The sequence below is a fragment of the Myotis yumanensis genome, unplaced genomic scaffold, assembly GCF_028538775.1.
Source record: "Myotis yumanensis isolate MYYU_CA2020_CCGP unplaced genomic scaffold, mMyoYum1.0.hap1 SCAF_2, whole genome shotgun sequence".
NCBI classification, from domain to species: Eukaryota; Metazoa; Chordata; class Mammalia; order Chiroptera; family Vespertilionidae; genus Myotis; species Myotis yumanensis.
Window position 1 is genome coordinate 70,320,269 of NW_027223753.1, and position 27,486 is coordinate 70,347,754.

Here is a 27,486-nt window from a genome sequence, read left to right on the forward strand (position 1 = left end):
CACTCTCTCCTCCTTGAGACATTTTATTTGGCATTCATGGTTTTCCTCCTACCTCACTGGCTGATCCTTCCAAGTCACCTGTGCTGGCTTCACTTCCTGCTCCCAGGATCTAAATGTTGGCTTGATCCAGGGCAGGGTCTTTGGTTCTCTTCTCTACTGCAACTCTCTCTCAAGGTATTGTCATCCAGACCCATCTCTTTAAATGTATCCACACATTGCTGATCCTCAGAATTTTATCTCCATCACAGACCTCTCCTCTGAACTCCAAACTCACGTATTTAGTTGATAATCTCCACTCGATTTCTTCAATAGGAAAATCAAATGTTAGATGTCAAAAACTGAACTCCTGCTTCCCTCACACATACCTTCCCTTTCCTCATCTCAGTAAATATCTCCACCATTCATCCAGTGGCTTAGGTCAAAACCTGTGGGTCTTCATTGCTTCCTTTATGTCTCTCACACCCCATAACGAATCCATCAGCCAGTTCTGTTTGCTCTACCTTCCAATAAGCACTTCTACTTTCATTACAGAAAAATAGCATAATCTCTAACCTTAGAATTTTTTTCACCTATACAATTGTGATAGCTCTAGTCTATCTTTCTTCCCACCAATGAACACATATGCGTGCACACATGGTTATTCAGTACTTTCTATGTACACTTCACATTAGTGAATAAAACCTGGCCCCTCCTTAGAGCAGGCCTCCTGTGTAAGTTCACATTAGACTACAAGCACAATGAGGGCAGGGACCATGGCTATCTTATTCAACACTAGAGGCCTGGTGCACCAGATTTGTGCATGGGAGAGGAGGCGCCCTCTTGCAGTGTGGGAGCCCTCGGGGGATGTCCATCAATCAGACATCCTTAGACTCCTGCCACCACCGCTGTGCTTGCCACGACTGTGGGAGCGCACTGACCACCAGGGAGCAGCTCCTGCATTGAGCATCTGTCCCCTGGTGGTCAGTACACGTCATAGCAACCAGCCGTTCTGCTGTTTGGTCGATTTTATTATATAGGATTGTATTCCCAGCTCTTAACAGAATGTCTTACATCTAACAGTATCCAATAAACATTGAATTAATGGGTGGTTTTATTCCAGAGATAGATACCCACAGTTGAAAGACTGAAAAGAACAGTGACATTTTGTAACAACCATTGAGAGAGATGCTCTTGTAGAGGCTCAAAAAGAGACTAACCCCAGGGCTTTGGGTGTTATGAAGGCCAGGACTTGGGAGGCAGCAGAATACACCTGACCTAGAAGAATCGGCACCAATTTGTCCAGACAGGAAACAAGTATAAACAGCCAGAACGAAGCTTGACCTGGAGCCAGAGGTTCTAGCATGAGGAAGAGGCTTCTCTATCTCAGCCAGACCTGCTACCGCTAACCCAAACCCCCAGACCAGAGTACGCAAGCCTACTTGCTAAAGTTAGCTGAAAGGAAAGAGTCCGGTGCCACTCACAGTGGAGACAGTGTGCAATGTCTTAGATATCACTCTTACTTTGTACTATGTTGATTGGGATAAAAATCATATCCACGTTCCTAAGATCATTGCTGGAAAATGCTGGTCATCTTGAAATGCTAATGGAACTGATATTAAAGGCAGAAAGAAACAGACCTTAAAGGGATTTTGCTATTTCCCAAGTGTGAGGGAAAGGAAGGAAGGATGCATTAACTTAAAGTTTCCTCTCTGTCCACTCACCTTTTCCCTTTGGGAAAGAACAACACAATTCCTCCTTTGCCTCTGGTCCCCTACACTACACAGTCCCACTAGCATCCCCTTCGGTTTTCTCTATAGAATGTTAAACAACTTCAACGGTGCTTAAAAGCCAAGCAAACTAATTGTTCAGGCCCTGTTTAAAAAATGAAAGCTTTATACGGTTTTATGCATTCTGGATGGCTTTTTGTTCCTCATTGTTTTTTCTTCTCTTTTCTCTTTACCAAATTTTCTCCTGCTTTTCCTTAAGTGCATACAGTTGTAGGGTTTGTGCACATTTATGAAAATAAGCATGTAAATTATTAAATTGTATAGGTATTTTTCCCTCACATGAATTATTTTCCAGTCTTTCATTGTGCCAAATATCTTAAAAACTTCACTGGTATTCTTTCAACTTTTCCCCAGGCCTGAAAATTTTCAAAGAACAAAGTAAGTTTGGAGGGAAGAAAACTTCACTAGAAATGCTGAACTATAACTTTGCCTTTGACCTGGGATAGTCTCAGATTTCATTCTGCTGGATAGAAATCTCTTTCAACATTTTTTCCCCCAGAGAGCTAAGTGGTATGTATCTTTAACTTATTTAAAAAAAAAAAAAAAGACAGACCGAAGCTCCCAAACTGGTTCTTCAGATATTTGACTTAAAAAAAAAAAAAATAATAACTTCAAGTTAAACTCAGCTGGAATTTTGAGTGTTGCTTGAGTGCACTTGTAGCCTTGCCTGGTTACATTTCTCTTTCCTGTATTTTTTACTATCTGGTATTTCAGCTTTGAGAGTCTCTTTCAGAGGAGGATATAATGGTCCTTTCAATAGAACGCTTCAGCTCCACTGCTTCTATAGGCATCACACTGTCATGCTGAGGCCTGCTGGGGTATGGTATGGCATTTGGGTATTTATGTGGTGGACACGCGGCGTCCACATACTTTGGGAATATACAGTTTGACTTGGGGAAGAGATATATCTGTTGAAAGGGGTGATATGGCCCTGGCCAGTGTGGCTCAGTTGGTTGGGCATTGTCCCATGCACCAAAATAGATTGCCGGTTCTATTTCCAATCAGAGAAAGAAACAGTTTTTTTGAGCTCAATCCCTGGCCAGGGCGCCTTCTGGAGGGTGTGCTTTCACATCGAAATAAACTATTCTTTAAAAAAAAAAAAAGAGCCCTGGCCTGTGTGGCTACATGGTTAGAGCACTGGTCTGCCCACCAAAGGGGCGCCAGTTGGATTCCTGGACAAGGACACGTACCTCAGTTGCAGGTTCTCTATCCACCCCCACCCTACCCCGAGTTGGAGCATGTGCAGGAGGCAAGCAGTCAATGTCTCTCACATCAATGTTTCTCTCTCTTCCTCCTTCCCTCCCTTCTACTCTCTCTGAAAAGCAATGGAAAAATATCCAGATGAGGATTAACAGTAACAAAAAAGAAAAGTAAAGGGTGATTTGCCTGAAAAGCATATTTTTAAAGGATTTTTTATCTTTTGGAAAACCTCATGCAGAAACACTAGAGAGGCATCATGTCCCAAAGGCTTTGATGTGGCACAGTTCCGGTTACAGGGTGTTATCCTTGTATACACAGTATTGGGTTCATTAAGCTCAAACCAACCTCATAATTACATGATTGTGACAAGATTAACTGAATGGGCAATCCAAAAGCCTGAAGGTCAACTGCGGGGCCCTCTGTCCAATAATACTCTCAGTTTTCCGTTATTTTTAGCTGGCGTGGTGAGAATGTGCCTGTGCAGCGAGGCAGGGGATTATGCATGTTTTGTTCCAAGACCCATTTATTACTATTGTGTGGGCTGGAAAGGCACAATTTACCAAACCGAGGCACGAAGTAGAATGCTGACCTCAAAAAAAAAAGGACCGATCTTGTTTACAGGAAATTTTTAAAGTACAGAAAAATTCAATGACACCCATGTGTCAACTCCCAGAATTGATCATTGTTGATATTTTGACAAATTGTCTTTCTATATGAGAAATAAAAGATTACAAATAAAATTCTTCTCAACTCCCTCTCAGTCTCTTCAGAGGTAACCACTTTCATGGATTTAGTGTAAATCCTTAGTGTGTTTGTTATACTTTTACATATACATATGTGTGTGTATTGTATATACATATGCATATATATATATGGAGTAATGCTTTATACTATGAATGTATATGTTCATTATAAAATGTTACATAAGTAGCACATAATTTTTAACTTTCTTTTTCATTCAACATTATAATTTTTAAATCCATCAGTGTTGTATATGTTGAAGTTAGTTCACTTCTCTTAGCTGCTAGATAATATTTCACAATATTAATCTACCATTTTGAAAAATGTTTTTTATTTATTTTTTTTTAAAGAGAGAGAGAGAGGGAGAGGGATAGAGAGATAGAAACATCAATGATGAGCATCATTAATCAGCTGCTTTCAGCATGCCCCACACTGGGGATCAAGCTTGCTACCCTGGGCATGTGCCCTGACTGGGAATCGAACCAGTGACCTCTTAGTTCATGGGTTGATGCTCAACCACTGAGCCACACTGGCCAGGCTAATATACCATTTTAAATTTATCAATTCCCTTAAAGATAATTGCTTCTACTTTCTATTATTACAAACAATGTTTCAATGACCAAGAGATTCTTGTACCTGTCTCCTTCCTAGTTCACATCTGTAACAATTTCTCTAATCTAACGAAGTATGACTAGAAGTGGAATTATTGGGTTGAAGGGCATAAACGATTAAAATTTTACAGATATTATTAATGTGTATGTCATAGGGGGAGGAAGCTAATTCATTTAGATTCCCTCTGATGGAATGAGCCATCTACTTGTCCACACCCTCACCAACAGTTGATACTGTCTGACTTTGCAGTTTTTTAAATCTGAAGAGTGATTTGCTTTACCTTGACTCCTCATAGTCAAACATGGCTTTGTATGTTTGTTAATCACTCAGCTTTAAGTTACATGTGCAGTTCCTAGACAAAGCAAATCTTAAAATACAATTTAAAAACAGTTATCAAAAAGCAATCGTACTAAACTTTGACATATAGATAGCTAATATTTAAAATAGTATCTTAAAATAGTTTTTCATTTTTGTCCATCAGAGGGGATAAGCTGTTTTAGTTACTCTTAATGCAAACAAAAATATGCCTCTTAGATATAATAGCAAAACAAATATCTTCAGTGTTCAACCCAAACAGTGCTCAATAAATTCCTCCTGGATAAATAAATGAAAAGAGAAGGGCAAGAGGTCATTTCAGAGGGGGCATTCAGAAATAGTGCTCTGCTAAAGATAAAACTACACAGTAAAGAAGTTGAAAAAATATAGTCAATATTTCTTTCTACTAATCACATTATGATTATCCCACTTTCAGATTCAAAATCAAATGCCTCTAATGCTGTTTTAACCACTTTTAGCAGGGACTCGCTGTCAAAGATCTATACACAAGGCTTCCCTGCCCTCTCTCTGATGTCATGTCCTGGTTTTGACTTCAAATGAAACAAAGATCATTAACTGAGTGCAATTGTAGCAACCCCGAGTTTTCAGCTAAAAAAGTAACAGGTAAGGATCCAAAAATGTCAAGAAACTGCTTTGACTCTGTTTTTGCTCAGTTGACTTCAATTTGGGGTGCAGATACCTGTTGTCGTTGTTTTTGCTTTTAAGATTCTGAAATATACTCGTCCTAAAAATCACTCTCCATTTATATTGAGCTTAATTATTTAAATCTAATCTTTTAGCTATTAAATGGGCCATTTCTAAGCTATCTTCATTTTAGTGACAGTAACATTTACAATCTCTAGTAACGAGAACTCAAACTATGCCAACTGCAATTTCCTAATGCAGGACCTAGCTTTTTCTTATCAAACAAAACAGAAAAGTACCCCCTATAAGAAACTCCACAGCTTGACCATTTTACCTTGCAACATGTATTCTTGATTTCCTCTTCTCTGTTGACACCCTTGCAAAGTGGACTCGGTGGTCCATTATTAATGCTCTCTGTTTGGAAAATAGTTGGAGTTACAGTAAAGCTGAATCATCATATAGCTATACAAATACTAAGTAACAAATGCTAAAACTGCTCCTGACCTTACTCCCTGAATATCTTCCCAGTGGTGCTTATGGTGAAAGAGGTGGGCTTCACAGCAAACTCAAGAGAAATGAAAGTTCCTGTCTTAAGGAAAGCAGCTGGCAAAAGTATCATGGCTTTTATGATACAGGGTAGCATTTTCACACTAGTGTGCCAAGAACTGCTTCCTTGGACCAATGGGATTAGGAAAAATATATTAATGTATTAACATGAAAATTAATACAGTAAATTTACAATTAATGTGGTCAATAGGTTCTTGGAATTGCAGGAAACCAATGTGTATAAGGAAACCAGTTTACTATAGGGTAATTGATACAAGGTTAAGTTCCTAAGGCATTTTATTAATGTTAAAACAACTTTGAACAAAATGATGTTATTTGAGGACCTGCTGTGCATTAACATTAATGTCAACATATTTAACATTAAATAAGTAACATCTAATATTTAATATTGGCATAGTAACATTAGCATAGTAAAGTTTTTGAGACATTCTGGAGTAAAAGATCCCACATTTTAAACCCCACATTTTCCAAACTTTTTGACCCCAGGACCCTTTCTTAGAATGTAATATTCATAGAACAAATGTTCTACCAAACAGTTTGGAAAATTCTGATAAAGGATAAGAAATATGACTTATTATTTGATTTAAGCCATGCATTTCATTAGGTATTTCCTCAACAAATATTTCCTTTACTACATCCCAAAACCAAGATAAAACAAGTTAATTATTTTTGCAATTGCTTAATCTTTTATATGAGCAAAATGACAAGGATTTAAATGTTTTTACTGAGTTATTTGTTTAAATAATGGCATTGCACATTTAAACATTACAAACACTATTGTATACTGCATTATAGCATTTAAAGACATTAAGTCAGCTTTTTCAACTGTTCCTGAAATATTATTAAAATAAACATATCAGAATGAATGGTATATGTTCCTTGATATCAAGGAATTTCTAGGAAATTTTTCTATCAATATTAAGAGTGCCTATTAATTTATAACTAGAGGCCTGGTGCATGGATTCGTGCACCAGTGGGGTCCCTCTGCCTGGCCTGGTCACATTCCGGAACCCCTTGAGGAATGTTGGACTGCCAGTTTTGGCCCAATCCCCGCAAGCCAGGCCAAGGGACCCCACTGGTACATGAATCCATGCACTGGGCCTCTTTTATACATATAAGATCTTTGGTTAATCTCTTCCCGCCCTCCCTTCTCCCCACTTCCCTCGGAGATTCATCAGTCTGTTCCATGTTTCTATGCCTGTGCATTAAGCATATGCCTCCTGGTGGTCAGTGTGCTTCAACTTGTCACTTAGGCTTTTATATATATAGACTAGAGGCCCGGTGCACAAAAATTTGTGCACTCAGGGGAGTGGGGAGGGGGGTCCCCCAGCCCGGCCTGTGCCCTCTCACAGTCTGGGACCCCTCGGGAGATAACGACCTGCTGTCTTAGGCTTGCTCCCGGGTGTCAAAGGGCAGGCCCAATCCCTAAGTGCAGCCCCTGGTCAGGCTCAGAGCAGGGCCAATTGGGGAGTTGGGGCGCCGCCCCATCATGCACAGAGCAGGGCGGATCGGGAGGTTGCGATGCCACCCTCAGTCATGCTCAGGGTAGGGCCGATTGGGGGTTGGGGCACCGCCGCCTGTCACACTCAAGGCAGGGTCGATGGGGAGGTTGCAGCACCACCCCCTGTTACTCACAGATCAGGGCCCATCAGGGGGGTTGGGGCTCCATACCCTGTCACCCACAGAGTAGGGCCGATCAGGGGGTTGAGGAGCTCCCCCCTGTCACTCACAGAGCAGAGCCCACCAGGGGGGTTGGGGCTCCATACCCTGTCACACACAGAGCAGGGCCAATCAGGGGGTTGGGCCGCTGCCCCCTGTCACACTCAGGGTAGGGCCAATGGGGAGGTTATGGCTCTACCCTGTCACACACAGAGCAAGGCCTGTGGAGGGGGGTTGGGGCGCCACCCTCTATTACCCACAGAGCAGGGCTGATCAGGGGGTTGGGGCACCGCCACTGTCACACTCAGGGCAGGGCCGATGGAGAGGTTATGGCTCTACCCTGTCACACACGGGGGGGGGGGGAGAGGGTTGGGGTGCCGCACCCTGTCACACACAGAGCAGGGCCGATCAGGGGGTTGGGGCGCCACACCCTGTCACACACAGAGCCGCAGGGCAATCAGGGGATTGGGGAGCTCCCCCCTATCAGGCACAGAGCAGAGCTGATCAGGGGGTTGGGGCGCCTTCCCCTGTCAGAAACAGAGCAGGGCGGATAGGGAGGTTGTGGCCCCGCCCCCTGTCACACACAGAGCTGCAGGGCGATCAGGGGATTTGAGCGCTGCCCCCTGTCACGCTGATCCCGGTGCTGGGAGGCATATTACCCTTTTACTATATAGAATAGAGGCCTGGTGCACGGGTAGGGGCCAGCTGGTTTGCCCTGAAGGGTGTCCTGGATCAGGGTGGGGGTCCCCACTGGGGTGCCTGGCCAGTCTGGCTGAGGGGCTGAGGGCTGTTTTCTGGCTGGCAAGTGACTAAAAGCTCCCAACAGCTCCTTGTTTTCTTTTTTTTTATTCTGGGCCAGCTTTAGCTCTGAGGCCTCGCTGCTGAAAACATCGATACAATGTTGCGGTCCGGGGCTGACTGAAAGCCGGTTTCTGGAGTTTTGTTTAGCTTCTTATTTGCAACATAGTAATAGTTGCTTAGAGTTGCAGATGAGAGGCCGGCAGCGGCAGGCGGGGAACGTTGGAGTCCGCAGTCACTGGAGCAAGCAAGCCTCATGCTCGCTTCAGTGCATGGCTGCCGGCCGCCATCTTAACTGACAGTTAATTTGCATAAGGATACGCTCATTAGCCAATGGGAAGGGTAGCGGCCGTACGCTAATTACCATGTTTCTCTTTTATTAGTGTAGATAATGTTAGTGCTTTAAACCTTACAAAGTACTTGTTACAAAGTACTTACAAGCATGTTATTTTATTTAATCTTCCCAACATCCTTGTGGGCTAAATCTTATTATTGAAAAACTGAGATGCAAACAATCTGCCCAAAGATATATACAGAGGTGGGCAAAAGTAGGTTAAATTACCAGACATTATTGCCTAAAAGATAAATCATTAGTATGGATACAAAACAATAATAGTAATAATGATAAGATAAATAATACAACAATTAATAAATTATAATACAAGGATAAACTTTCTCATATTTACAACTGTAAATCTACTTTTGCACTCCCCTATACTTAAGAAGTGATTAACTGAAACTTAAAGCAAGGTACTCTCTATTCAAATCCCTAATTCTTGCCCTAGCCAGTTTGGCTCAGTGGATAGAGCATCTGCCTGCAGACTGAAGGGTCCCGGGTTCGATTCCTGTCAAGGGCATGTACCACGGTTGCAATCCCTGGCCCTGCCAGGCTCATGTGGAAGGCAACCAATTGACTCCATGGATGTTTCTCTGTCTCTCCCCTTCCTTCCACTCTCTGAAAATCAGTGGAAAAATTACCTTGGCTGAGGATTAACAACAACAACAAAACAAATCTCTAACTCTTTTCACTCTTTATTAACTTAGTAAATAAAATTTTTGAGACGTTCTAGAGTAAAAGATCCCAGGTTTAACTCTTAAACCCCTCATTTTTCAAACTTTTAAACCCCAAAACCCTCTTTTAGAATGTAATATCCATGAAGTACCCAGAATACATTTGGAAACATTAGAAAACATAGGACTATTTGAATTAGCTTAGTTTTGAAAATATTTTTTTCACATCTTCTTGGGGTCTGTAAATACACAGAACACTCCCCTCCCCCCCTCAAATAAAGACTCAATTAATTAGATTTTGGAAGCGGTCCCTCTGTGGAAAGTTAAAACAAGCATGCATCACCAGCTGTGAAAAGTCAACATGAAACAGGGCACTGCACACATTCAGATGATGGGGGCCAGGAGCACACATCCGCACAAGAGCCTTGGCTTAGGAAGGAGGAGCTGTGGATCCGGCCAACGTGACTCTCCACTCCCTTCCGCCCGCTGCTGGGCCTCGGGCCTCATTAGATCCTCTGAGATGCCTTCCAAGTCTCCCAAAACCACCAAGGGTTTGTGCATTTGGGGGAAAAGCAGCAACTTCAGGTTCTGCTAGCTGTCTGCTGGATTGGTTGTTTAACTTTTTTTTTTTTTTTTTAAATGCCAGCCCAGGCCACTTTCTATTGTAAGAGAAAACTTTTAAATGCAGATATCGAGTGTTGTCTGAAAGGAGAGAAGGCTAGCACTCCCCTTGACAAGGGTGGAAGAGGCTCTCGGGCTTAACAACACTGATACAGTGAAGGCATTGCTGCCTACTTTATGGCATCTGACCATCATTTTAAAATCAAGAAAAAATAAAATGCAGCCCTAGCTGGTTTGGCTCAGTGGATTGAGCGTTGGCCTGCAGACTGAAGGGTCCCGGGTTCGATTCCGGTCAAGGGCACATGCCTGGGTTGTGGGCTTGACCCCCAGTAGGGGGCATGCAGGAGGTAGCCAATCAATGATTCTCATCATTGATGTTTCCTATCTCTCCTTTCCTCTCTGAAATCAATTTTAAAAAAAGTATATTTAAAAAAATAAAATGAAAAAAATTCAGATATTGAATTTTTGATGGCAAATTCTGATTTAGCCATAAGAGTTTTAAAATAAGATTGCCATGGGAATTAGAAATTCTTATATCTAACTCATAGTAATTATAAAATATTTATACATTTTATGTATGTGTGTGTATATATATATATATATATATATATATATTAATGTTTATGTATGTTTATAAACTGAGTGGCCAGATTATTATGACTGGCCAGATTATTATGACCACCCCATCAGTACTTCATTGACACTTCCAAAAATACTGAATATTGAAAACTTCCTAAGCAAATACTCTCAAGGTTTTATTATTATTATTATTATTATTTGCATAACTAATTCACTTCATTGACCTGATGGGGTGGTCATAATAATCTGACCAGTCATAATAATCTGGCCACTCAGTGTATATTTATAAGTTCATAAGATATTTACTATGTCATTTATACTATATTTATTATATCTATATCTACATAAATATAGGTATATTATCTCTACTATGAGCTAAGTATATCTCCAAAATATGTTGAAAAAAATAAATAATTGAACACACTTTTATGAACTTGGGACACTTAAAGAAAGAGCAGTGGTTAAAAGCCTGGGCTATTAAATTAGAAAGACCTGGGCTTAGATTTTGGTTCTACTATTTGCCAGCCGTGTGAACTTGAGCACATTGCTGAACCTCTCTAAGATTCCTTATCTGTAAGAGGGGAATAATAACACCTGCTTTTTAGGGTTTTTGTGAGAATTAAATGTAAAATAATGACAGGCTTTGCACACTTTCTGGCACATGGAATGTGCCAATATGTTAAAGCTATTATTAGCACAGAGCCTTGAGATCATTTCTCTTGGCATCAATTCCCGTACAATAATCCCATTAACGTTGAAAATGTGGGTGATTAAGTTGAATCTATAATGACACTGACATAACCTGGAATTACATCTTTAAATAATCCTTGGGATCAGTTAGTTTATTTAACAGTTGTCTCTAGGGTACAGGAAAATGTTAGTTATTTGAGCTTTCTAAATTTAGGATTCCAAACCAACAAAAACTTACTGCTTATCCAAAATAGATTTTGATTAGATTTCTCTATTACTCAGAACTGTTGACAAGTTATTTTTGCTTGCACCGAGTTTATCATTCTCACATCTAGGTGGAAAGCAATATCCAAAGCTCTTTAGGTTGAAAGTAGTAGGAATGCAACTCATATTAGCTTAACCAAAGATAATGTATTGGCTCCAGTGACTGGGAACTTTGAGGGTTGATCTAGCTTCAGATGGTGCTAAATATTGCCAGAGCCCTGGATCCCTCCGTGTGTTGGCATCATTATCAGAGACCTTCCATGAAGCCTGGGGTTGGGACCATAAGCTCCAGGCTTATGTGGTTTAGCTTGAGAGCCCAGAGAAAGGGGGCTCCTCTTGCTCCTCACAGCTATAAATCTTAGAGAAACAAATTATAGGGAGGATTCTTATTAGGTCAGAGGAGGCGGGGTACTGTAGTCATCTCACTAAAACAACACGCCTAGGGAAAGACGATTCCCAAAAGAAGATCAAAATCCGACTCCTGACAAAGGAGGATGGCAGAGTGAGCAGGTAAAACCAATCGATGCCCATAGCAGATACTTTGAGTGGGATTGTCTGAAAACAAAGACCTCAGCATGGCCGCCATGTCATGGCATCTATTAAAATATGCACTATTTCATGGAACCACATAAAAATGTTTCAAAGGGGCATTGGGTCGGGCATTCTTGACTCTGCTTATTCTTCATGGTAAGCTCCACATGTGGTAAAAATTTGCAAAAAAAAAGTATAGTTATCCTCATCTGTTCTCCATCTTAAGCAGTATAGTATGTGTGTAATTACATGAAAAAAAGGAAAATTCTTTCTCCATATTGAATAAGCAAATAAGACCAGTAATTACAATACTATAAAAATGAAACAAGGAAATATCTCTCTATATTAAAAATACAAATCAGTCCTGGTTAGTGTGATTCAGTGGTTAGAGCATTGGCCTCTACACCGAAGGGTCTTGGGTTCAATTCCCAGTCAAGGGCATGTACCTGGGTTGTAGGTTCAATCCCCGTCCCCAGTCGGGGTGAGTGTGGGAGGCAACCAATCGATGTGTCTCTCTCACATTGATGTTTCTCTCTCTCTCTCTTTCTCCCACTTTTCCTTCCACGTTCTCCAAAAAGCAATGGAAAAAATATCCTCAGTGAGGATTTTTTTAAAAAATGCAAATCAGGCAATTAACAAATAGTAGTCTAAAATTTTGTCAACTTCAAAATAAGAACAAAAGAGTTAACATTATACATAATGTCAAGATAAACTAAAATAAAACATTAGCATTATTTGCACTAGCAAATTGAGTCAATTTTTCTAAGTAAAACAGAATTACATTTCCAAGGAAAAATACGTTATTTTGAATATAAAAAAAATACAAAAAGAAAAACCCTGTCTCCTTTATTTAGTCCCAATGCTGAAAATAACTTTTAAACTCCTGATTTTATTCTTCAGCATTTTAGCATATGAGTGCACAAAATATTGATGGGTCTCAAATTAGAAGATTCTTGCTGAGACCTCATTGTGTTCTGCAAACATGATCTCATCTTCCAGCTTGGTTATGTTCCAAATCCAGGAGTGAGGGCAAGTTTATGATCAGGGAAGAAAAAAAGGAAAATATTTATATAAGCTCCATAATACAACTTTAAAAAATCCATGACCTATATATGTAAACTCTCTGAACTTAGTATGTGGGGTTACCCACCCCCAAATAGGGAAAAGCCACATAATATGGAGAAGAAGTTGGAAAAAAAGTCAATTCACCCTTTGTAATGGAGACACAAAAAAGAATGAGATGAGCCATCTGGAGATCTCTTTCCAAGAGTGACACATCCTAATTTTGAAACATGATAATACTAGAGTGTCTTCCTAAATCACCAGGATATTGTATAAAAAATCTCATCTGGAAGGCGTCACATTTAAACATGAACTAATTAATATGTAATAAACTGGCATCCTAGAAATGAAATATTGTAATTATGGACTCTTTTGCAATTAGTGAACTGAATATCAAGACTTTTTTTTGGTGTATCTCTATAACCCTTTTAAAGGAGAATGGGCATTGTATGCCCTATTATACATGGTAAGTAACTAGAGCTACTTTATAAAAATCTAATTTTCTTCTAATGTTCTCAAAATAGTTACTAAAGTTATCATGAAAGTTTCAGTACCTAACCGGTACTATTCCAATTTACCTATATTGGGTATAAATGTAATAATACTGTCCCTTACTGATCTGTAATACTGTCAACAATAAAAAATACATATCCTATATAATAATCCTATATAATAAAAGGCTAATATGCAAATTGACCAAACAGCAGAACAACCGGTCGCTATGACACACACTAACCACCAGGGGGCAGACGCTCAATGCAGGAGCTTCCCCCTGGTGGTCAGTGTGCTCCCACAGGGGGAGCACCACTCAGCCAGAAGCCGGGCTCATGGCTGGCAAGCACAGCGGCATTGGCGGGAGCCTCTCCCACCTCCACGGCAGTTGGACATCCCCCGAGGTTTCCTGGACTACAAGAGAGCACAGGCTGGGCTGAGGGACTGCCCCCACTCCCGAGTGCATGAATTTCGTGCACTGGGCCTCTAGTATTAAGATAAAATAAAGTGACTAATAAGAACAGGGGGTTGCGGATAAAACACTAAGATCTATTACCAGTTCTGCCACCAACTAGCTGGTAACCTAATACTTTTTGGCTCTCCTTTGTAAAATACAAAGGAAAGCATAGTTTTCTAAGGAGGTGTATACAAATTTAATCATAGAGAAAGCAACTACTTATATGGTAAAAGTCAAGTGAGCTAACAGAATGAACTTCAATACTTTTTTAAATTAAGAAAAATAATATCTTGTGGTACAATATTAATTCCATAGGTATTCTTGAAACTCAATCTTTGCTGATGATCTAGAGACTATTTTAATAGCATATGGCTTATTCTTGATTAAGGAAAAGATGTGGTTAAATGTTAAGCATCTCACTTCCACCAACTAGAATAGAAGCTTCTTTTGATCTTTTTAGTTCACTTATGTATCAACACTTTGAATGGTGCCTGGTTATGGGAGGCACTTAAACACTTGCTCAATTGGTGAATAAAAGAATGATGGAAAATGGGTCTTTATGACATGCTGTCACCTATTTCAGATCACCTGATGTTTAAAAGTTGTCACCTTTCCATATCTTGGCATTCTCTTTAATCCTTCAGTGGTCTGTGGATCTAGTCTAACACAGGTAAGACCTGGTCAAATACTATTTGTTTTGTTTTCATAAACTTATGTATGTACAAATTATTGTGCAATTTTAACAATAAGAAAGAAATAAAGATCTGAGGCTTTGACTCTACAAGGTCAATATAATAATTAAAAATAAACTTTTAGTTAAAAAAAGATGGTGTCTGGCCGCGGTGGCTCAGTGATTGAGCATCGACCTATGAACCAGGAGGTCATGGTTCAATTCCCAGTCATGGCACATGCCCAGGTTGTGAGCTTAATCCCCAGTGGGAATGTGCAGGAGGTGGCCGATCAATGATTCTCTCTCATCATTGATGTTTCTATCTCTCTCTCCCTCTCCCTTTCTCTCTGAAATCAATTTTTAAATTTTTTTAAAAGATGGTATTATCTTATTTCACATATTTTGACCCTTGTTTTTATGAAAGTACCTTCTTGTTTAGGCATTGTATTAAAACTACCTTAGTTATGTCTATTTTGAGACTTAACCCAAGAATTCTATTTTGTTTTAAATAAACTCTTCTCACAGATTCATCTATAAGACACTTTATTTTTCTGTTCAGGCAACTGCCGATAAAGTAGTTATGCTCCAAGCACTTTAAATAGACCCCAAACAATGAGGTTTATGAAACTTTGAAAAATATGAATAACAAAGACAATTATGATAATAGATTAACTAGCAAGCATTCAGTATTTTCTGATGCATGCTTTTATTTTTAAAAGTACTCTACAAATAAAAAAACACTTCTTGCTTTAACTTTCAACTTTTGACTCAAAATATCAATAGAGGCAAAACAGTAAGCACTTTCATTTATTTATATTTCGACATCTACAGATGCACAGAAAATACAACATCTATATACAGAATTTTTTAGAGGAGAGAAATATGCTCAGAGTGGAATGTCTCTGATGTTTACATTAAAATGAAAGTAGATACTAATCTTTCAAAGGGTCTCAAGACTTCCTTTCTGTCCTAGATAGAGAAGAATCCTCTGATTTAATATTCAGTTTGTTCATTAATCATCACCACTCTGCATCTAAAAAAAAAAAGCCCAATATATTTTACAAGGTCAAAGTCACTAACTCCTTGTTTACTTAAAATATGATAGAGGCAAGAATGAATGAATCATAGAAAATACATTTTAGTGATCAACATACAAAAGATTAAAAACATACTCTGCGTTAATAAAACTTTCAAAGGGATCGTAACCAATTCTGTCAAAGCCTCAGAAGTTCCTGTTTTGGCAGTTAAAAGAGAAGAACATGAAACATTTTGTGAATTTTTTTTCTTCATGGATAATTAAGCACAAGCCATGAGAAAGAAAATGTACACATGTCCACCATATTTTCATCGCTCTGAGTACGAGGGCCGTGGGCTGGAGATTTAACATTCAAAAGAAACGCCGTTTGAACTACATTTGAGACCTGTCACTGATCTTTTCCTTAATGTTTTGTGGTCATTTTATCATGCTTGGCCCCTGTGTTCTCCTTTTTATTTAAAGTGATTTCGTTTAATATCATCTTCTCTTTTATTTTAGGAAGGCCAAACACATTCGCAAATAACCAGAGCACATTATTAGGTGTGAGTGAGCGGTGGGAGGTGGCTCTGTGAGGGCTGCGGTGACATCAATTACCTTCACTGGGCTTTCCCTTCATTCATAAATGACAGCCACGGAGAAATCCAGTTGCTAGCACAAAATCAACAGCATTTCTCCTGGGCCTGCAAGCATTTCTCTCCTTTTATTTGGGGTGGAAATTGATGCTCACACGTGGAAACTGATAGGTAACGCTATTCTCCTTACTGTGCCCCAGGAGTGAGTGCTCTGCAGAGAGGAGAATCAGACTCAATATTATTACTAACTGCTTTTCAAAACCTAAAGAGCTACATAGAAGTGACCCATCCTGAGAATTCTTAGAATTCATTGAGTAACCAACAATTAGTGGCAATATATGTCCATTCATTTTATTTATTCAGCCAACATTCAATGACAGGCCAAGGGCAGCAGGACGCTAATTAGAGATGCCACCATGAACAAGATACCTGCCCTCATAAAAAGTAAAGTCTGGTAGGGAGAAACATCAGTCAAATAATTCTACTTAAATATATATGTATACATGTTGTGTGTGTGTGTGTGTGTGTGTGTGTGTGTGTGTACATTTACAACTACCATAAGGACTAGGCAGAAAAGGTATACAGTGCCATAAGGCTGAAAATAGGAAGAGGATTTGATACAGGGGGAGGGGGAGAAGTCAGGACAGTGTCCTAATGAATTGTGTGATTCTATGTAGTGGGGATGGGGGGAGGATGCAGGAAAGGAGTGAGGGAGTTGGGGCTGGGGCCAGCGAGAGCAATCCAACCCAGGGAGCAGCAAGAGAGGGCTTGTGAAGGTGGAGAAACTGAATGCATGTCAGTGCATCTAGATCTCTGAGAGCAAAGCAAGCAAGTATTGGGGATGAAATAAAGCCAGAAATATAGGCAATGGTTAGATAAAGAAAAGCTTTATTTATTTTTTTTTACTTTTATTGGTATTTATTTTATGCTGAATTTACTCCTGGGCCATAAGTTTTTTTTTTCTTCAGTTTCTTCTGGGATATCTTTTTCTTCTGTGCAGCTTCCTCTTCTGTTTTATGAACAATCAGCTCTTTCTCATGAAGGATACTCTCAGTGTGGTGGGGAGAGCTCCTGTATGGGGTAACCCGCCCATGAGCTCTGTAAGTTCCATGCTGCATCTTGGGAGCTTTGTTCACCTGGATGTGCTCAATGACCAGAGAGTCTACATCTAAACCCTTAAGTGCTGGGGCTGACCAGCAGACCCTGAGTGATGGATGAATGGATTACTCTGACACACATTTCTGTGAAAGAGAGGGCTAAGGGGCTGCTTGGCTATAGGAACCAAAACAGCCCCATTTGCCTGCCTCCTTGGGCTTTTATTGTAATAACAGCTTGAACTAAAATTATTAGATACTATCAGTAGGATAAGCATCTTTGAGAAGTCACATGTGTCTGCAGTGTCCTTTAAGCAAAGATATCTAATAAGTAAACATAAAGATTCCAGTAAAACACCCAGGGGCTTAGACTTGTTTGGAAAAGTCAAGGCAGCGTCTGCCGCCTTCGGCAAGGTCCTGCTAGAAGCCCCTGACCTTTCAGAGATTCCTTCTTACAGATTTTCCAATCAAGTCTCCTGCTTCCCCACACTTAAGTTCAGCATTGCTCTCTGCATTTTTAAGCACGTGCAGCAAAAATTCAGCACTCTTTTGGACCACCAACCCTACTGTTTGGCCTGAACACACCTACCGACTCCACCATTGTAATGACGGAAGGGCACACACTGCTTCTGTAAAGTTACATCCTTCAGATGCTTGGTGACTTTTCGAATCTGCATACGCTTGAAGGCCAGGGCAGTTTCACGAGTGTTCTTAAAGTGAACACGAAGATTTGAATCTCTTGATTTGCAAGATTTTGTGGGTTTTTCTGGGTCAAGTGAATAGCGAACCATTTTCAGAAGTCACTTATGGCCGCTTTGGGGAAGAGCTATAGTTTTAATTTTTCAATTCAGTTGACATTCCATGTTATATTAATTTTGACATAGTGGTAGACATTTATATAACTTATGAAGTAATACCCTCAATAAGTCTAATACCTACTGACACCATAAGTGTTGTTGACTAGATTCCCTGTACTGTACTTTACATCCCTGTGAGCTTTATAGTGTCCTATCCAAGGAGCAGCAGGGGGACACTGAGAGGCAAGAAGCATGTTTGCATTTTGAAATCCTCACTCAGATAGCAGAGCGAGCAGAATGGTCTGGGAGCAGGTAGAGGGGACTCGGGGTGCCTGGCCAGGAGTCCCAGTGGGGCTGATGATGGCCGCGATGGAGATTCAAGGTAGCATCCAGTGAAAGTACCCATCACTTTAGAAAAGCAGAAACTCCAGAATAGCCCTTAAAACGCTGCCAAGTCCATGCAATCAGTTTCCTCTTGAATACTGTGAAGCTGCCTGTTGCATGTCACTGATGTTTCTTTCACTTTTCTTCTCATTCTGAAGAAGGACATGTCAGCTGAGATCCTCCCAGCGGGGCACCAGGGGTGAGGGAGGGAGTTTGGTGCTGAGTTTTCAGACTACGGCAGGGAAGGGCGGAGCCTTTCTATAGCAGGCTTTCCCCCACATGCAAAGCGGTAGGACAGACATGGCCAGGCTTCAGGGTCCCCACATCCTCATGACCGCCCTTTTCTACTCAGCCACCCACTGCATGGCCCAAACTTCATGCTTTGTTCTCCCGCACTCCTGTCACCCAGGCCTGCTTTGCAGAAAGTATCCGATACACAAATTCTCACTAAGATGTGAAGGAAAAGTTATGGATGACTTCTACCAAAGAATATGTAGGTTTTATTTTATTTATTATACTGTGCTATGGTAGAATGGACCACCCCAGTAGCCCCTGAGGCTAATACACTTCTATCACAATTACTTTAGCAAACTTGGTTAGTTCCCCTCACTTTTGCAACACCGTGCAAAGGTAGAATATGTAGGTTTTAATGCCTAAAGAAATGAATCTCTAATCAGGGAAGGCCAAGCATTAGCCAACAGATGGAGAAAGTATTTGGGAAGGCAGAATCACATCGTTTGCCCTGAAATTACACTACTTTACAGTTAGCCGTGCTCTTTTATAACTTGCCTCTCTTACAACATGTGGGCACCAGAGGTAAGAAAAAGAAAAAAACAGAAGGTAAAGAATTGACCAGTTTCCCACAAATGGACTGAAAAGCACATGCCCCTGTTCACAGGCCTTCCCCAGCTCTACTCCGCACCCTCTTTCTAGGAGGCTGCATCGATTTCTATGGTTTAAATGTAACCTGTATGCTGACAATTCCGGATTTATCTCTTTTCCCCTGACGCCCCTCTGAGCTCCGGACTCCTCCATCCAGCTACTTACCCACCTTCTCTGCTTAGACTTCTCACAAGCATTTCAAACTGAACATGTCCAAACTTTAACTCTTTTTTTTTTTAAATCTTCACCCAAGGATATTTTTTCCATTAATTTCTAGAGAGAGTGGAAGGAAAGGAGGGCAGGAGAGAGAGAGAGAGAGAAAGAGAGAGAGAGAGAGAGAGAGAAGCATCCATGTGAGGAAAACGCATCAATTGGTTGCCTCTCACACGCACCCCAACTGGGTCCGGGGATTGAACCTGCAACATGTGCTGTGCTCACCTGGGCACTGGGGGTTTTGTCCCTACTTTCAGTCAGGTTCAATCTAGTGTGGGGTTGCCTCTCACACGCACCCCAACTGGGTCCGGGGATTGAACCTGTAATGCCCTTGATTAGGAATCAAACCCGAGACCCTTTGGTCTTCAGGCTGAAGCTCTAGCCACTGAGCAACCGGCCAGGGTAAACTCTAACTCTTAGTCCTAGCACCAGCACCACCCAAACCCAGACTTCCCCAATGCAGTAAATGGCAACACCATATGCCAGAAACCTGGGGTCATCCCAGACTGCCCCCTCTTTGTAGTAGTTTCCTCTGGCTGCCATAATGTATCACCACAAACTTGGAGGCTTCAACAACAGCATTTATTTCCTCATTGTCCTGGGGGCCAGGCACCTGGAAACAAGGTGTCAGCCGGGCTGCGCTCCCCACAGGCTCCAGGGGAGAACCCTTCCTTGTCTGTCCCTCTTCTGTTGGCTCCAGGGGTCCCCTGAGCGGCATCACCTCAGTCTCTGCAACTGTCTTCACCTGGCCTTCCCCACTTTTCTCGGTATCTCTCCTCTGTGTCTCTCATGAGGACACTTGTCATGGAAGTAAGGGTTTATGTGGATAATCCAGGATGATGTCATTTGGAGATCCTTAACTTGATTACATCTGCAAAGACATTTTTTTCCAAATAAGGTCACGTTCTCAGGCTTCGGGGATTAAGACATGGACGTATCCTTTGGGGGCCGTCCTTCAATCCACTAAAGTCTCTATTACTCCTCATAGCCAACCCACCCATAAGCCCTGGAGAAGTTACCTTTCAATTGTCTCTCTCAGCCAAGCCCCCCACAGTCTTTGCTATGAAGATGCTATGCTTCATTGCTCTGATCCTGATTCAAGTTGCCTTTGTCTCTCCTGAGCATTTCTGCCATGGCCCCTATCAGCAGTGGTCTCCCTGCTTCCACTATAGTTCATTCCCTGTAGCGCAGCCAAGAAGAGTGGCTTCAATCAATTAATTATGTATATAAATAAAGTCAGGCCAAATCTCTTACCTGCTGAAAAACCTCCAGTGCACTTAGAAGTTCCTTTGCACGTAGAACACATTCCGGTGTTCCCCAACCCCAGCTCCCTTCCCCAGCCTTCCCTCCAGCCCCTCACGCTAAGAGTGTTCTAGCCACATGGACCTCCTACTAATTGTCCAGAGAAGGTGCCCCTGGCTGACCTGTGTGAGAATGCATTCTCTGCTACTCTAACATAGCACCCTGTCCATGACTGTCAAAGCATTTCTCAATATGTGATTCATTTTCCAGTTATCACCCAGCTCTTCACAGCAGACTTTTTTAAAATCTTTTTTTTATTGATTTCAGAGAGGAAGAGAGAGGGAGAGAGGTGGAAACATCAATGATGAGAGAGAATCATTGATGGGCTGCCTCCTGCAAGCCCCCTACGGGGGATCTAGCCCGAAAACCAACATGTGCCCTGACCGGGAATCAAACCGTGACCTCCTGGTTCATAGGTCGATGCTCAACCACTGAGCTACACCTGCTGGGTTCTCCACACTAGATTGAACCTGACTGAAAGTAGGGACAAAACCCCCAGTGCCCAGGTGAGCACAGCACATTGTAGATGCCCAATACACCTTTATTAAACAGATGATTGAATTAATTAATCAATGGTTCCCATTGACTATGGAAGTAAGAAGAAACCTTGCCTGGTATTCCAGGTCCCTAGCCTCTAGTCCCCACCCACCACCTATCCTGCCTCATATGCCACTTCTCCTAGACAGGAAGCTTTGGCTCCTGCAAATTCCGTCTTCTTATCTTCCTCCCCTCTTTTTTAAAAAATATATTTTATTGATTTTTTACAGAGAGGAAGGCAGAGAGATAGAGAGTTAGAAACATCAATGAGAGAGAAACATCGATCAGCTGCCTCCTGCACATCTCCTACTGGGGAGGTGCCCGCAACCCAGGTACATGCCCTTGACCAGAATTGAACCTGAGACCCTTCAGTCCGCAGGCTGACGCTCCATCCACTGAGCCAAACCGGTTTTGGCTTCCTCCCCTCTTTGACTTATGCCATTTTCTCCTTTTGGAATGTCTGTCCTCTCTTTTTGCTTACCACTTCTTAGTTGCTTTTCTATGCCCAGTTCACATCTCTCCTCCTGCAGGAAGCCGTCTGTCATCACTCCACCTACATTATTCTTTCCCCCATCTCAGCTCTCTCCTGAGCTGCTTGTACCACAATATCACCACCTCAGGTGATTCTCACTTACGCCTCCCACTGGGCCAAAAGGTATAAGAGCAACCCCCTGTTTCACACTTCTTTGAATTGACCTTGATAGGAATGGAGACATTGAAATATCCTGGAAACTAGCCACTGGCTATTTTCTAGTCTCAGTTCTGCCCACAACTAGTATATGATGTCAAGCACTTTACCTCACCTCTGGAGTTTATTTTCTTCTGGGGTTTTATTTTTCATGTGTAAAATAAAGTGCTTATGCCCGGCTGGCATGGCTCAGTGGTTGAGCATCAACCTATGAACCAGGAGGTTCCAGTTCGATTCTCAGTCAGGGCACATGCCCGGGTTGTGGGTTTGATCCCCAGTGTGGGGCGTGCAGGAGGCAGCTGATCCATGATTCTCTCTCATCATTGATATTTCTGCCTTCTCCCTTCCTCTCTGAAATCAATAAAAATATATATTTAAAAAATAAAGTGCTTAGACCATATTGCTTTTAATAATCAATCAATTTAACAAATCTATTTCAGAAATGGGTATAGAGATTAAGTTAGTTGTTATATAAAGAATTTAGATATTAAGAATGAAGTCTCTGGCACTTAGAAAATACTCAATAAATGAGTTGCTGATTAGTTCTTTTTTTTTTTCCTCCCAGCAAGAAAACTGAGGTTCAGTAAATTGAACAAAGTAACACAAGGTCAACAGGGTAATGACAAAACCCCGGTCCTCCAGCTTAAAAAACCCACACTGTCCCCCTGCCTCTGGGATAATAACAATCACCTTACATACAGGAATTTTACTTCGTATCTGTTTTCATAACTAGTATCTCATTTCATCCTCATACCTATTCTGTTAATCAGGTATTATTATACCAATTTTGCACAGAGGAAAAGTGAGGTTCTGAGGGGTTACATCATGTGCTGAAGGTCGTACAACCAGTAAGGAGCTAAATTAGGAGCGCACCCCAGATTTTAGCCTCAAAACCTAAGTTATTTCCAATATGCCACAGGCACTACAGCAAAGACACTTAATGAAATAAGCTTTTAAAAATCACATTTCTGCCAAAAAAATCCTGCGCTAAAAGTGCACCAATGGTTGCTTATCATAAACTTAGAAAACCTAAGAACAATATTTAATGGATTTAAATAGTATTTTTACATGTAGGTGATTTTTCTGCTATCCCACTTTAGTGTTCTTCCAAAACCATCCAGGGCTCAATGTAGTTCCTATTAGTACTAATGGGAATCGCACACCCTGGTTTTTCACACAGAACACACCTAAAGCACTCAACCATGCAAGAGGCAGAAATGTGTGTTGTCACATAACTAGACACACTGCTGCCCACTGGCACTGTCTGCTGCAAGCTTCCTAACTTAAACCATTTCCCCCCGTAAACATATTTTGAAGTTTGAGGAGATCCAAAAGGCGATGCATTTCAGGATCCATCCCAAATCCAAAGGGGGGGAGGGGGGGAGGTTGGAAAGCTTTTATGGTTTGAGTTTGGTTTAGTTTTTGTGTTTTAAGCTAAAAATGATTTTTTAAAAGATTTTTAATTGATTTTTAAAGAGAGAAGAAGAGAGAGGGAGAGAGAGAAACATCAATGTGAGAGGGCAGCATTGACCAGTTGCCTCCTGCAAACATAAGGGATTAGTAGTATTTCTGCCAACTGAAGGTTAACTTCAGATAAACGCTCCCATTTGCGAAGTATGTGTGCGTGTCCTGCCACCTAGTGGCCACACAAAGAAGTCATCTTTAACTGCTCCTGGTATTGAAATCAATGAAGTGAAACAATATTTTTAGAACTTTGAACCAATTCTCTCAATCTATCCAACTTCTTATTAATCTTTACTGACTCTATCAATATTATATCACTAATGCAGCAGAAAAACTAGCAGCAGCGGGGGAGAAGGGCAATCTATGAATAAGTATGGACTATGTTAGTTGATGATGATTCTGTGAAGAGCAACAAAGCCGTAGGGATAATTAAGAGTGACTGACAAGGTGGTGTGAGTTCCACCGCAGACAGGGTTGTCAGGGAAAGCCTCTCAATAAAAGACCTGAAGTGAAGGGGCAAAGCATGCTGACATTTGGGGGGCAAGAGTAGTTCAGGCCAAGGGAAGAGCAAAGAGGTCACTGGAGCAGAAAGGAAAGGGCTGGCAAGGTCAGAGAGGCGGTGGGGGTACCAGGTCAGTACAAGTCAGGGTTAGAAACTTACACTTGACACTGGGATCTCTCAGTGAGAGCAGGGAAGGCCCTGGCAGGTTTTGAGTAGTGGAATGACCTAACAATTCCGAGTAACTCTCTGACGAACAAAATAAAATACCAAATAACCTGACAGACAAGTTTAATGGAATGCCCGGGGAGAAATAGTTCCCATGAGAATGTAAATTTTCAGAAGATTTATGGAAACAGCTCTTTGAAAGGAACTCACAGGAAGGATTATAGAGGAAGACTGCATAGCGTCTTTACGCTGAAACAAGTTAAGTCAGGCAAGCCAAAGCTATTTCTACTCAACATTGTGGTTTTTTTTATTTTTTAAAAAATACTTTCATAACCATGGTGCATAAATTCTCAAGGCACTCTTCAATGAAGAAATTAATATTTACTAAACGTCCAGGTTACCAGAAGCAGTCTGTATGTTTTACAAGGCTCTAACCTGAAAATACATCTGCGGAGATAAAACACATGCACATAAAAGATAACAATATAAATTGTGAAGAAAAGGCCACATAGCATTTAGGAGAAGGGGCTGTGCTTATGCAGGAGCCACGGAGGGACACCCGTCCATCAGGAACTGAGGCAGGAAAACAGGGCAAGGGCAAGAGAGGTGGCCTGGATCTAGGACAAAATCTAAGAAAATCAAAATGCTATGCCCGAGGTTATAGACTCACAGAATTTGAGAACTAGAAGGAATTCACCACAAGAGGAAACAAATGTAACTATGCAAGGTGACAAATGATAACTAGACTTATTGTGGTGATCATTTTGCAATATATTGAATCATACAAATATTGAATCATGGCCCTGGCCAGGTAGATCAGTTGGTTGGAACATTATCCTGATACTCCAAGGTTGTGGGTTTGGTCCCCTGTCAGGGCACATACAAGAATCAGCCAATGAATGCACAAATAAGTGGAATAACAAATTGATCTATCTCTCTCTCTTTCTCCCTCACCCCCTACTCTCTCTCTAAAAAGAAAAAAAAATCAATAAAAAACAAAACAGCCCGGCCATTGTGGCTCAGTGGTTGAACGTTGACCTAGGAACCAAGAGGTGGCAGTTGGATTCCTGGTCAGGGCACATGCCCAAATTGTGGGCCAGATCTCCAATAGGGAGCATAGGAGATGATGTTCCTCTCTCATCGATGTTTCTATCTCTCTATCCCTCTCCCTTCCTCTCTCTCTAAAAATCAATAAAAAGATTTAAAAAAACAAATATTGAATCATTATGTGTACAACTAAAATTAATATGATGTTATATGTCAATTATATCTCAATTTAGAAAGAAAAAAACTGGAAGTAAAGTTAGAGATGGTTAAAGTCAGAGCTCTTGTTTTACAAAAGAGAAAAATTAAATCAATCAAATGTCCACTGGTTAGTGACAGAGCTGAACCAAAAACAAGGGCTCCTGAGTTTTTAGCCCATTGCTTTTGCCTGTCACCACCCGGAAAATGACCGTGAGCCTATGGAATTCTTAACTTTATTAACCAGGTTGGAATGGAGCCTCGTGGTTAGAAGACGGGATGCAGGCGATGGTCAGTAAGGTGGGAAGAATTCAATAGGTGTGACATCTGGGAAACTGGTTTCTGCCTCCACTGCCTGGAACAGAGCTCCTGCAACCCTTGTAATCTCCTTAGGACCTAAGTGATAAGAGCTCTAGGAGCATCTTTTGTTCTAAAATTATTCTTTAACCCTCGATCCCCATCCAAGGCTCCTGAAACCCTTGTAATTCCCTGGGTGATAGGAATGTCTTTGTTCTACTGAGGCTCCTGGATGAGGACTGATCACTGGAAAACCAAGCCAAGCTTAGAAGTTTGGAATTTTCAACACGCGTTCCCCGCCCCCCCCGCCGCCCCTCCCCCCTCCCATTCTCCTGAGAAGGAAAAGGGCCTTAAAATGGAGTTAATGATCAATCATGCCTATGGACAAAGGCTCCATGAAAATCCCCAATGTTCAGGTAACTTCCTGGCTGGTGAACACCTGGAGGTGCTGGGAGAGAGGTATGGCTGGAGGCATGAAAGCTGGAGCCCATTCTGATAGATCCTCCCTTCCCCCAACTGGTGGGCGGAGTATGACGTAACCTGCAGTCCAGAAATACCTGAGTGACTAACCATGTACCTTATATGGACTATACATTGGACCACCAATCCACACCTGCCAAATACCCTAAGCCCTTGTCCTATATGGACAATGCAGTAAGCCACCAGTGTGCGCCGAGTACACTAAGCCCCCACCCCTTCCCATTCCGCCCCTCAAAAGGTGTGCCCACCCCTGCACGTGCTGCTGTCCTCCCCTTTCGAGACAGGCAGGTCCTTCTCCTCTAATAAAGCCTATAGTCCTGGTTTTCGGCCTCTGTCTGTTTTTTCACATTCTCTCAGCCCTGACCCTATGCACCTGTCATCCAATGTTCACCTGCGTCCTTAATCATACCCTTTTATAATAAACCAGGAAAGGCAAGCACATTTCTTCCCTGAGTTCTGTGAGTCACTCTAGCAAATTAATCGAACCTGAAGAGGGGGTGTGAGTAGCTCCGATTTATAGCCAGTTGATCAGAAGCACAAGTAAAAACCTGGGCTTGCGACTGGCCTCTGAAGTGGAACTGAGCCCACAACCTGTCGAATCTAATGCTGGTCTGGTAGTGAGACAGGCCAGTAAGCCAGGACAAGTGGAATGGGGAAACTGAGGTAGGTGGTGTCCAAACTGGCACCACCCCTAGAGATAACATCTAGGCCTCAGTTGTGTTTCAGCTCCCGACCCAGAAAAGCAGCAAAACCAGGGGGTGACACCGGGACCAGCTGCGATGACTGACAACCCCCTGCCCTAACACTGACCAATCAGTGGAGACCACAACAGAAGGAGCACATCTAGAAAACTGATGCGTATTCTGCTAAAACCCTCCCCTGAGACCTCCCCTAAGACTTCTGCCTGCAAGGGAGGGATAAAGGCCTCAAGACAAAGGGCCCAGCTCTCACTCTTCCGCCCACCCCCCATCTCCTTTCCCCTCTTCTTCCCCTCCTTCTTCCCCCACAGGCATGACTCTACTAAACTCTAAGGGGCCCACGGGACTTGCAACCAGGGGAGCCATGGGCAGCCCCAGGCAAGGCCCCCTTTCTCTGACTTCCCAGAGAGCTAAGGCAGCCCAGGTCAGGGTCTCCTGTTGCTCCTACGCCAA

General features: G+C 41.8%; 2 non-coding genes and 1 pseudogene across 2 annotated transcripts; 1 reads left to right on the forward strand and 2 right to left on the reverse strand.

Annotated features, from left to right (window-relative positions):
* The first annotated feature begins 10,009 nt into the window (after positions 1-10,009).
* Positions 10,010-10,135, forward strand: LOC139004771 (U6atac minor spliceosomal RNA). Its single transcript, XR_011470587.1, has one exon. It is a non-coding gene; the product is annotated as a U6atac minor spliceosomal RNA (small nuclear RNA).
* Positions 10,136-17,211: 7,076 nt separating this feature from the next.
* Positions 17,212-18,173, reverse strand: LOC139002443 (large ribosomal subunit protein uL22-like; annotated as a pseudogene).
* Positions 18,174-19,078: 905 nt separating this feature from the next.
* LOC139004642 (small nucleolar RNA SNORA66) lies at positions 19,079-19,214 on the reverse strand. The gene has a single exon (XR_011470496.1). It is a non-coding gene; the product is annotated as a small nucleolar RNA SNORA66 (small nucleolar RNA).
* Between the last annotated feature and the right edge of the window lie 8,272 nt (positions 19,215-27,486).